Source organism: Prionailurus viverrinus, unplaced genomic scaffold (assembly GCF_022837055.1).
Source record: "Prionailurus viverrinus isolate Anna unplaced genomic scaffold, UM_Priviv_1.0 scaffold_66, whole genome shotgun sequence".
Classification (NCBI taxonomy): Eukaryota; Metazoa; Chordata; class Mammalia; order Carnivora; family Felidae; genus Prionailurus; species Prionailurus viverrinus.
In genome coordinates this window covers 710,280-722,667 of record NW_025927628.1, presented here as the reverse complement: position 1 = coordinate 722,667, position 12,388 = coordinate 710,280, and positions in this window count along the sequence as shown.

Sequence of the window (12,388 nt, the reverse complement as noted above, 5' to 3'; positions counted from 1 at the left end):
CCGAACCCACAGCAGGGCAGTGGTCTCCCCGAAGGGCTGAGTTGAGGGCACAAGGGACGGTGCCGGTCAGGGTCCCTCCCTGGCTGTCAAGGCCACACACGTCGAAAAGCCCCTGGTCGAGGAGGCCTCCGGAATCCTCTCTGGAGCTGCACCCGGGCCTGGGAAACGACATGGTGAGCTTCCAGGTTCCTTGCCGAATCTGCCTGCACCGCTTCTAGACCCCAGGCGTGTGATGCTGTCCGACCTTGGAAATGGGTCCCCATGAGGAGAGAACCTTAGCTAGGGTTAGGGTTCAGTCCAGGGACGACGCCAGGGCCGAAGCGACTCTGGTCTCGTGATCTCCCGCTTGGGCTGAAGTGAGGGCCCATGCAGAAGGCGGCTCAAATGCAGGATAAGGGAACGAGGCAGGCTTAGGTTTCAGTGGAGGGTACTGGTTCGGGGAAGGGTTAGGGTTAGGGTTAGGTCCCAAGAGGTTCCAGGCGCCAAACCCACAGAAGGGCAGTGGTCTCCCCGATGGTCTGAGTTGAGGGCTCAAAGGACGGTGGCGGTCAGGGTCCCTCTTTGGCTGCCAAGGCCACACACGTCGATAAGCCCCTGGTCGAGGAGGCCTCCAGAATCCTCTCGGGAGCTGTAGCCGGGCCTGGGAAACGACATATTGAGATTCCAGGTTCCGTGCCGAGTCAGCCTGCACCGCTTCTGTTCCCTATGCGCGTGATGCTGTCCGACCTTGGAATTGGGTCCCCATGAGGAGAGAGCCTTAGCTAGGGTTAGGGTTCGGTCCAGGGTCGACGCCAGGGCCGAAGCGACTCCGGTCTCGTGATCTCCCTCGAGGGCTGACGTGAGGGCCCATGCCAGGAGGCGGCTCAAATGCAGTATTAGGTGTCGAGGCAGGCTTAGGTTTCGGTGGAGGGTCCTGGTTCGGGGTAGGGTTAGGGTTAGGGTTAGATCCCAGGAGTTTCCAGGCGCTGAACTCACAGCAGGGCAGTGGTCTCCCCGAAGGGCTGAGTTGAGCGCACAAGGGACGGGGCCGATCAGGGTCCGTCTTTGGCTGCCAAGACCACACACGTCAATAAGCCCCTGGTCGAGGAGGCCTCCGGAATCCTCTCGGGAGCTGCAGCCAGGCCTGGGAAACAACATGGTGAGCTTCCAGGTCCCTTGCCGAGTCAGCCTGCACCGCTTCTGTTCCCTATGCGCGTGATGCTGTCCGACCTTGGAATTGGGTCCCCATGAGGAGAGAGCCTTAGCTAGGGTTAAGGTTCGGTCCAGCGACGTCGCCAGGGCCGAGCGACTCTGGTCTCGTGATCTCCCTCGAGGGCTGAAGTGAGGGCCCATGCCAGGAGGCGGCTCAAATGCAGGATTAGGGATCGAGGCAGACTTAGGTTTCGGTGGAGGGTAACGGTTTGGGTTAGGTTTAGGTTTAGGGGTAGGACCCAGGAGGTTCCAGGCGCCAAACTCACAGCAGGGCAGTGGTCTCTCCGAAGGGCTGAGTTGAGGGCACAAGGGACGGTGCCGGTCAGGGTCCCTCTTTGGCTCAAGGCCACACACGTCGATAAGCCCCCGGTCGAGGAGGCCTCCCTAATCCTCTCTGGAGCTGCAGCCGGGTCTGGGAAACGACATGGTGAGATTCCAAGTTCCATGCCGAGTCAGCCTGCACCGCTTCTGGACCCCAGGCGCGTGATGCTGTCCGACCTTGGAATTGGGTCCCCATGAGGAGAGAGCCTTAGCTAGGGTTAGGGTTCGGGCCAGGGACGTCGCCAGGGCCGAAGCGACTCCGGTCTCGTGATCTCCCTCGAGGCCTGAAGTGAGGGCCCATGCCAGAAGGCGGCTCAAATGCAGGAATAGGGATCGAGGCTGGCTTAGGTTTCCGTGGAGGGTCCTGGTTCGGGGTAGGGTTAATGTTAGGGTTAGATCCCAGGAGGTTCCAGGCGCCGAAACCACAGCCGGGCAGTGGTCTCCCTGAAGGGCTGAGTTGAGGGCACAAGGGACCGTGCCGGTCAGGGTCCCTCTTTGGCTGTCAAGGCCTCACACGTCGATAAGCCCCTGGTCGAGGAGGCCTCCGGAATCCTCTCGGGAGCTTCAGCCGGGCATGGGAAATGACATGGTGAGATTCCAAGTTCCATGCCGAGTCAGCCTGCACCGCTTCTGAACCCCAGGCGCGTGATGCTGTCCGACCTTGGAATTGGGTCCCCGTGAGGAGAGAGCCTTAGCTATGGTTAGGGTTCGGTCCAGGGAAGTCGCCAGGGCCGAAGCGACTCCGGTCTTTTGATCTCCCTCGAGGCCTGAAGTGAGGGCCCATTCCAGAAGGCGGCTCAAATGCAGTAATAGGGATCGAGGCTGGCTTAGGTTTCGGTGGAGGATCCTGGTTCGGGGTAGGGTTACGGTTAGGCTTAGGACCCAGGAGGTTCCAGGCGCCGATCCCAAAGCAGGGCAGTGGTCTCCCCGAAGGGCTGAGTTGAGGGCACATGGGACGGTGCCGGTCAGGGTCCCTCTTTGGCTGCCAAGACCACAGACGTCGATAAGTCCCTGGTCGAGGAGGCCTCCGGAATCCTCTCTGGAGCTGCAGCCGGGCCTGGGAAACGACATGGTGAGCTTGCAGGTTCCTTGCCGAGTAGGCCTGCACCGCTTCTGTTCCCTATGCGCATGATGCTGTCCGACCTTGGAATTGGGTCCCTATGAGGAGAGAGCCTTAGCTAGGGTTAGGGTTCGGTCCAGGGACGATGCCAGGGCCGAAGCGACTCCGCTCTCGTGATCTCCCTCAAGGGCTGAAGTGAGGGCCCATGCCAGAAGGCGGCTCAAATGCAGGATAAGTGAACGAGGCAGGCTTAGGTTTCAGTGGAGGGTAACGGTTCGGGGAAAAGTTAGGGTTAGGGTTAGGTCCCAAGAGGTTCCAGACGCCGAACTCACAGCAGGGCAGTGTTCTTCCCTAAGGGCTTAGTTGCGGGCACAAAGGACGGTGCCAGTCAGGATCCCTCTTTGGCTGCCAAGGCCACACACGTCAATAAGCCCCTGGTCGAGGAAGCCTCCGGAATCCGCTCGGGAGCTGCAGCCAGGCCTGGGAAACGACATGGTGAGCTTCCATGTTCCTTGACGAGTCAGCCTGCACCGCTTCGGGACCCCAGGCGCGTGATGCTGTCTGACCTTGGAATTGGGTCCCCATGAGGAGAGAGCCTAAGCTAGGGTTAAGGTTCGGTCCAGCGAAGTCGCCAGGGCCGAAGCGACTCTGGTCTCGTGATATCCCTTGAGGCCTGAAGTGAGGGCCCATGCCAGGAGGCGGCTCAAATGCAGGATTAGGGATTGAGGCAGGCTTAGGTTTCGGTGGAGGGTAACCGTTCGGGTTAGGGTTAGGTTTAGGGGTAGCACCCAGGAGGTTCCAGGCGCCGAACTCACAGCAGGGCATGATCTCCCCGAAGGGCTGAGTGAGGGCACAAGGGACGGTGCCGGTCAGGGTCCCTTTTTGGCTGCCAAGACCACACACGTCGATAAGCCCCTGGTCGAGGAGGCCTCCGGAATCCTCTCGGGAGCTGCAGCCGGGCCTGGAAAACGACATGGTGAGATTCCAAGTTCCATGCCGAGTCAGCCTGCACCGCTTCTCGACCCCAGGCGCGTGATGCTGTCCGACCTTGGTATTGGGTCCACATGAGGAGAGAGCCTTAGCTAGGGTTAGGGTTCAGTCCAAAGACGTCGCCAGGGCCGAAGCGACTCCGGTCTCGTGATCTTTTTCGAGGGCTGAAGTGAGGGCCCATATCAGAAGGCGGCTCAAATGCAGGATTAGGTGTCGAGGCAGGCTTAGGTTTCGGTGGAGGGTCCTGGTTCGGGGTAGGGTTAGGGTTAGGGTTAGGTCCCAGGAGGTTCCAGGCGCTGAACACACAGCAGGGCAGTGGTCTTCCACAAGGGCTGAGTTGAGGGCACATGGGACGGTGCCGGTCAGGGTCCCTCTTTGGCTGCCAAGACCACACCCGTCGATAAGCCCCTTGTCCAGGAGGCCTCCGGAATCCTCTCGGGAGCTGCAGCCGGGCCTGGGAAACGACATGGTGAGCTTCCAGGTTCCTTGCCGAGTCACTCTGCACCGCTTTTGTTCCCTATGTGCGTGATGCTGTCCGACCTTGGAATTGGGTCCCCATAAGGAGAGAGCCTTAGCTAGGGTTAGGTTCGGTCCAGGGACGATGCGAGGGCCGAAGCGACTCCGCTCTCGTGATCTCCCTCAAGGGCTGAAGTGAGGACCCATACCAGAAGGCGGCTAAAATGCAGGATAAGGGAACGAGGCAGGCTTAGGTTTCAGTGGAGGGTAACGGTTCGGGGAAGTGTTAGGGTTAGGTTTAGGTCCCAAGAGGTTCCAGAGGCAGAACTCACAGCAGGGCAGTGTTCTTCCTGAAGGGCTTAGTTGCGGGCACAAAGGACGGTGCCGGTCAGGATCCCTCTTTGGCTGCCAAGGCCACACACGTCGATAAGCCCCTGGTCGAGGAGGCCTCCGGAATCCTCTAGGGAGCTGCAGCCGGGCCTGGGAAACGACATGGTGAGCTTCCAGGTTCCTTGCCGAGTCAGCCTGCACCACTTCTGGACACCAGGCGCGTGATGCTGTCCGACCTTGAAATTGGGTCCCCATGAGGAGAGAGCCTTAGGTAGGGTTAAGGTTCGGTCCAGCGACGTCGCCAGGGCCGAAGCTACTCTGGTCTCGTGATCTCCCTCGAGGGCTGAAGTTAGGGCCCATGCCAGGAGGCGGCTCAAATTCAGGATTAGGGATTGAGGCAGGCTTAGGTTTCGGTGGAGGGTAACGGTTCGGGTTAGGTTTAGGTTTAGGGGTAGGACCCAGGAGGTTCCGGCGCCGAACTCACAGCAGGGCAGTGGTCTCTCCGAAGGGCTGAGTTGAGGGCACAAGGGACGGTGCCGGTCAGGGTCCCTCTTTGGCCCAAGGCCACACACATCAATAAGCCCCTGGTCGAGGAGGCCTCCCTAATCCTCTCTGGAGCTGCAGCCGGGCCTGGGAAACGACATGGTGAGATTCCAAGTTCCATGCCGAGTCAGCCTGCACCGCTTCTGGACCCCAGGCGCGTGATGCTGTCCGACCTTGGAATTGGGTCCCCATGAGGAGAGAGCCTTAGATAGGGTTAGGGTTCGGTCCAGGGGCGTCGCCAGGGCCGAAGCGACTCCGGTCTCGTGATCTCCCTCGAGGGCTGAAGTGAGGGCCCATGCCAGGAGGCGGCTCAAATGCAGGATTAGGGATCGAGGCAGGCTAGGTTTCGGAGGATGGTCCTGGTTCGGGGTAGGGTTAGGGTTAGGGTTAGTTCCCAGGAGTTTCCAGGCGCTGAACTCACAGCAGGGCAGTGGTCTCCCCGACGGGCTGAGTTGAGGGCACAAGGGACGGTGCCGGTCAGGGTCCCTCTTTGGCTTTCAAGGCTACACACGTCGATAAGCCCCTGGTCGAGGAGGCCTCCGGAATGCTCTCTGGAGCTGCAGCCGGGCCTGGGAAACGACATGGTGAGATTCCAAGTTCATGCCGAGTCAGCCTGCACCGCTTCTGAACCCCAGGCGCTTGATGCTGTCCGACCTTGGAATTGGGTCCCCATGAGGAGAGAGCCTTAGCTAGGGTTAGGGTTCGGTCCAGGGACGTCGCCAGGGCCGAAGCGACTCCGGTCTCGTGATCTCCCTCGAGGGCTGAAGTGAGGGCACATGCCAGGAGGCGGCTCAAATGCAGGATTAGGGATCGAAGCACGCTTAGGTTTCGGTGGAGGGTAACGGTTCGGGTTAGGTTTAGGTTTAGGGGTAGGACCCAGGAGGTTCCAGGCGCCGAACTCACAACAGGGCAGTGGTCTCCCCGAAGGGCTGAGTTGCGGGCACAAGGGACGGTGCCGGTCAGGGTCCCTCTTTGGCTCCAGGCCACACACGTCGATAGGCCCCTGGTCGAGAGGGCCTCCCTCATCCTTTCTGGAGCTGCAGTCGGGGCTGGGACGACATGGTGAGATTCCAAGTTCCATGCCGAGTCAGCCTGCACCGCTTCTGGACCCCAGGCGCGTGATGCTATCTGACCTTGGAATTGGCTACCCATGAGGAGAGAGCCTTAGCTAGGGTTAGGGTTCGGTCCAGGGACGTCGCCATGGCCGAAGCGACTCCGGTCTCGTGATCTCCCTCGAGGGCTGAAGTGAGGGCCCATGCCAGGAGGCGGCTCAAATGCACGATTAGGTGTCGAGGCAGGCTTAGGATTCGGTGGAGGGTCCTGGTTCGGGCTAGGGTTAGGGTTAGGGTTAGGTCCCAGGAGGTTCCAGGCGCTGAACACACAGCAGGGCAGTGGTCTCCCCGAAGGGCTGAGTTGAGGGCACAAGGGACGGTGCCGGTGTGGGTCCCTCTTTGGCTACCAAGACCACACACGTCGAAAAGCCCCTGGTCGAGGAGGCCTCCGGAATCCTCTCGGGAGCTGCAGCCCGGGCTGGGAAACGACATGGTGAGCTTCCAGGTTCCTGGGCAAGTCAGTCTGCACCGTTTCTGGACCCCAGGCTCGTGATGCTGTCCTACGTAGGAATTGGATCCCCATGCGGAGAGAGCCTTAACTAGGGTCAGGGTTCGTTCCAGGGACGTCGCCAGGGCCGAAGCGACTCCGCTCTCGTGGTCTCCCTCGAGGCCTGAAGTGAGGGCCCATTCCAAGAGGCGGCTCAAATGCAGGAATAGGGATCGAGGCTGGCTTAGGTTTCGGTGGAGGGTCCTGGTTCGGGGTAGGGTTAGGGTTAGGGTTAGGTCCCAGGAGGTTCCAGGCGCCGATCCCAAAGTAGGGCAGTGGTCTCCCCGAAGGGCTGGGTTGAGGTCACAAGGGACCGTGCCGGTCAGGGTCCCTCTTTGGCTTTCAAGGCCACACACGTCGATAAGCCCCTGGTCGAGGAGGCCTCCGGAATCCTCTCTGGAGCTGCAGCCCTGCCTGGGAAAGGATATGGTGAGATTCCAAGTTCCATGCCGAGTCAGCCTGCACCGCTTCTGGACCCCAGGCGCGTGATGCTGTCCGACCTTGGAATTGGGTCCCCATGAGGAGAGAGCCTTAGCTAGGGTTAGGGTTCGGTCCAGGGATTTCGCCAGGGCCGAAGCGACTCCGGTCTCGTGATCTCCCTCGAGGGCTGAGGTGAGGGCCCATGCCAGGAGGCGGCTCAAATGCAGGATTAGGTGTCGAGGCAGGCTTAGGTTTCCGTGGAGGGTCCTGGTTCGGGGTAGGGTTAGGGTTAGGGTTAGGTCCCAGGAGGTTCCAGGCGCTGAACTCACAGCAGGGCAGTGGTCTCCCCGAAGGGCTGAGTTGAGGGCACAAGGGACGGTGCCGGTCAGGGTCCCTTTTTGCCTGCCAAGACCACAATCGTCGAAAAGCCCCTGGTCGAGGAGTCCTCCTGAATCCTCTCGGGAGCTGCAGCCGGTCCTGAGAATCGACATGGTGAGATTCCAGGTTCCTTGCTGAGTCAGCCTGCACCGCTTCTGGACCCCAGACGCGTGATGCTGTCCGACCTTGGAATGGGGATCCCATGCGGAGAGCCTTGGCTAGGGTTAGGGTTCGGTCCAGGGACGTCGCCAGGGCCGAAGCGACTCCGATCTCGTGACCTCCCTGGAGGTCTGAAGTGAGGGCCCATGCCAGAAGGTGGCTCAAATTCAGGGTTAGGGATCGAGGCTGGCTTAGGTTTCGGTGGAGGGTCCTGGTTCGGGGTAGGGTTAGGGTTAGGGTTAGTTCCCAGGAGGTTCCAGGCGCCGAACCCACAGCCGGGGCGTGGCCTCCCCGAAGGGCAGAGTTGAGGGCACAAGGGACGGTGCCGGTCAGGATCCCTCTTTGGCTGCCAAGGCCACACACTTCGATAAGCCCCTGGTCGAGGAGGCCTCCGGAATCCTCCCGGGAGCTGCAGCCGCGCCTGGGAAAAGACATGGTGAGCTTCCAGGTTCCTTGCCGAGTCAGCCAGCACCACTTCTGGTCCCCAGGCGCGTGATGCTGTCCGACCTTGGAATTGGGTCCCCATGAGGAGAGAGCCTTAGCTAGGGTTAGTGTTCGGTCCAGCGACGACACCAGGGCTGAAGCGACTCCGGTCTCATGATCTCCCTCGAGGACTGAAGTGAGGGCCCATGCCAGAAGGCGGCTCAAATGTAGGCTAAGGGATCGAGGCAGGCTTAGTTTTCGGTGGAGGGTAACGTTTCGGGGTAGGGTTAGGGTTAGGGTTAGGTCCCAGGAGGTTCCAGGCGCCGAACCCACATCAGGGCAGTGGTCTCCCCGAAGGGCTGAGTTGAGGGCACAAGGGACGGTGCCGGTCAGGGTCCCTCGTTGGCTGTCAAGGCCACACACGTCGATAAGACCCTGGTCGAGGAGGCCTCTGGAATCCTCTCGGGAGCTGCAGCCGGGCCTGGGAAACGACATGGTGAGATTGCAAGGTCCATGCCGAGTCAGCCTGCACCGCTTCTGGACCCCAGGTGCGTTATGCTGTCCGACCTTGGAATTGGGTCCCCATGAGGAGAGAGCCTTAGCTAGGGTTAGGGTTCAGTCCAGGGACGTCGCCAGGGCCGTAGCAACTCCGGTCTCGTGATCTCCCTCGAGGGCTGAAGTGAGGGCCCATGCCAGGAGGCGGTTCAAATGCAGGATTAGGTGTCGAGGCAGGCCTAGGTTCCGGTGGATGGTCCTGGATCGTGGTAGGGTTAGGGTTAGGGTTAGGTCCCAGGAGGTTCCAGGCTCTGAACTCACAGCAGGGCAGTGGTCTCCCCAAAGGGCTGAGTTGAGGGCACAAGGGACGGTGCCGGTCAGGGTCCCTCTTTGGCTGCCAAGACCACACACGTCGAAAAGCCCCTGGTCGAGGAGGCCTCCGGAATCCTCTCGGGAGCTGCAGCCAGGCCTGGGAAACGACATGGTGAGCTTCCAGGTTCCTTGCCCAGTCAGCCTGCACCGCGTATGGACCCCAGGCGCGTGGTGTTGTCAAACGTTGCAATTGGGTCCCCATGGGGGAGAGCCATAGCTTGGCTTAGGGTTCGGTCCAGGGATGTCTCCAGGGAGGTGGCATAGGGGGATGGGTTCAATGGGTGATGGGCTATGGAGGGCACTAGTAGTGAGGATCACTGGGTGTTGTATGTAAGTGATGGATGACTACATTCCTTACCTGAAGCTAACATTACACTGCATGTTAACCAACTGGAATTTAAATAAAAACTTGAAAAATGAGTACAAAAAAAACACATAAATACGTTTAAACTGCTCTAAATAAATACATGTTAAAAAGGAAAAAGGAAACTCATGTGAGGATGTCAATAGACACAGAACAAGCGTTCTGAGAAACTTTGGTATCCATTTGTGGTAAAAATCTCTTTAAAATTCTGTGTAGAAGGGTCAGATCTCAACATAACGAAGGCCATGTATGTGAAGCCCACAGCTAATGTCATACTCAGTAGTGAAATTGTGAACGATTTTCCGCTAAGATCAGGCACAAGACAAGGATGCCCTAGATATGTGAAGGGGATTGGATGATGCAGGCTTCTGGTTATGCAATGAATGAATCACAGATAGAAGATATAGCATAGGGCACATAGAGAATGGTACTGGAGTAGGGATGCATGGTGACAGATGACAGCTACACCTGTGTTAGCGTAGCAGAATGTATACATTTGCCAATGACTATGTTTTTCATATGAAACTAATGTAACATAGTGTGTCAGCTATTCCCAAATAATATGTTGTTTTTTTTTAACTAGGTAAAGGACTGAAATAAAAAGTTTAATATAAAAGAACCTGTTAATATCTAATCAAGAAATGCAGTGAAGTTCCAAAGTATAAAGTCACCATATCAAATTCTGTATCATTCCTATACACTAACCCAATTATCTGAGAAGAAGTAAAGAAAACAATCCCATTTATAGCATCAAAAACAATAAAAATTATAGCAATACCGTTAGCCAAGGAAATGAAAATCTCTCTACAGAAAACTATAAATCCTGTGTGTAGGAATGGAAGAAATTCAATTTGGGTGAAAGAAAGGGGAGAACACACAAGTCAGTGAAAAGCCATCCCATGTCCAACTTTCGGAGGAATTAATACAGATACAATGTCCATATTACCCAAAGCCATCTAGAGATTCAGTGCAATCTCTATCAAGACTCCGATGCAATATTTATGCAATTAGAAAATCATAACCTAAAATTTATTTGGAACCACAAAAAGACCCCATGTAGCCAACGCAAGAAAGGATAAACCAGGAAGCATCCCCCTTCTTGATTTCAAGCGTCATTCTAACACAAAGAAATCAATGATGTCACTGGCATAAGCACACACACAAGACAATGGAACAGAAATTGAGAGCCCAAACTAAACCCATGCATTACAGTCACCTAGTATTCGACAAGGGAGTCAATAATACACAGTGGAGAAGAGTAGTCTTTTGAATAACTGGTGCTAGGAAAATTGGATATTCCCATGTATAAGAACAAAGTTGAGCACCGTATAATACACCACTCCCTAGAGAGTGAAAGGAAGAAATAGAGAGAGATGTGGTTAGAGAGAAACAGAGACAAAGAGGAAGTACAAGAAGGAAAGTAGAGACCTGGTCCGGGTATGTGGACACGGTTAGATGGGCCAGGGGAGAGGGGATGTAGGAAGTGGCTCTGAGTGCTGGGGCACAAAGGGCTTCTATCATGGGAATCAGGGTTCCATGGCCCCAAGACTCCAACATCCCTGGGCCCAAGTTCTGCAGAGGCCATTGGAATTGAAAAGATGGGTAGCCCTCATTTCTTCTAGAATTGTGAGGTTCAGCCTCACGTTCTGTCATGGAGAGGGATGTCTTGAGGGAGAGTGTGCCGCTCTTTGGCAGGTAAACTCCATAGCCTGCCCTGTGGGGAGGTGTCCCAGGGCCATCTCCCTCACTGCCCCAGGCTCTGTTGGATTTCCCCCCTCCCCCGCCAGCCTGCCTTCCTCAAGTTCTGAACCCAGGCATCAGGCATTGCGTTGCCCCCAGGTCCTGCAGTCTGGACCTGGCAGAGGTGGACTAGTAATATTGGTAAAATATATATCTATATTTGACAATAAGGTACACATCCTCCCTCTGGGACTAGCGGTGTGCATCCAAATCATAGGTTGCTATCCTCCTCTCCACAACCAATCTGAGGAATCCAGAAGGTAGGTGGACCCTTTCAAACACCCTAGTCTTCTCTTACATGAAATTCAAAGACATTTTCTTGACCCAGCTTTCTTTTAGTTCTGAAGAGATGGCAATTACTAATTGAAGGCATAATAGTCCTATGGGCAATTGACCTATATGACGGATGGACATTATTTCATCCATCCGTATCCCTAAAGCACATTTCAGTGTAAATATTAGCCAAGGATACACACTGTAAATTCACAACTGATGTGTAGCTCCCTGTAAGTTGCATTCTGACGTTGTCACAAATGTATCATCAAAAATATTATTCGTGGGGCGCCTGGGTGGCGCAGTCGGTTAAGCGTCCGACTTCAGCCAGGTCACGATCTCACGGTCCGTGAGTTCCAGCCCCGCGTCAGGCTCTGGGCTGATGGCTCGGAGCCTGGAGCCTGTTTCCGACTCTGTGTCTCCCTCTCTCTCTGCCCCTCCCCCGTTCATGCTCTGTCTCTCTCTGTCCCAGAAATAAATAAAAATGTTGAAAAAAAATTAAAAAAAAAAGATATTATTCGTGACTTTTCAGATAAGCTTTCAACACCAAGAAGGTGATGCTAGAGAATCTGGTATGAATGGAAATTCGCAGATTCTCAATGAGGAATGATTTTTCATTTTTAATATTTCTTTTTTTGAGAGAACCCGAGCTGGGGAGGGGGATAGAGTGGGAGACACCGAATTGAGGCAGGCTCGAGGCTCTGAGCTCTCAGGACAGAGGCTGATGCAGGGCTCAAACTCATGGACTGCCAAATCCTGACTTGACTCAAAGTCGGACGCTTCACCGACTAAGCCACCCAAGCGCCCCAGGAAGGATAGTTTAGTGGCAAAGAAGAAGAAATTAAAGATAGTGTAAAGGATGTCTCTTTTTAATTGAAATATTGTTCACACATTCGTTGTGTTAGTTTTCGGCATACATTGTAGTCATTCCATTTGTCTTTACATTATGTTGTACTCAACCACAAGTGTAGCTATCCTGTGAAAGCATGCAACAATATTGTTACAGGATTGACTCCATTCCATTGGCTGTCCCTTGTATCCCTAGGACTCATACACTCCATCGCTGGACGCCGGTATCTCTCTCTCTCAAAGGTGTCCATTCTTTATCTAACCTAAGTATTTTGGTGGTAAACAAAATTACTTCTTGTTCAGCATGTGTAAATCGGAGGTCTATTTTTCTGTGAATATTGCTTAAAACATTACCAATGATGTCGTTACTTTAATAAATTCGGTTTCATTCTTCACTCACAAGAAAGAGAAGGAAAAGATTTTGT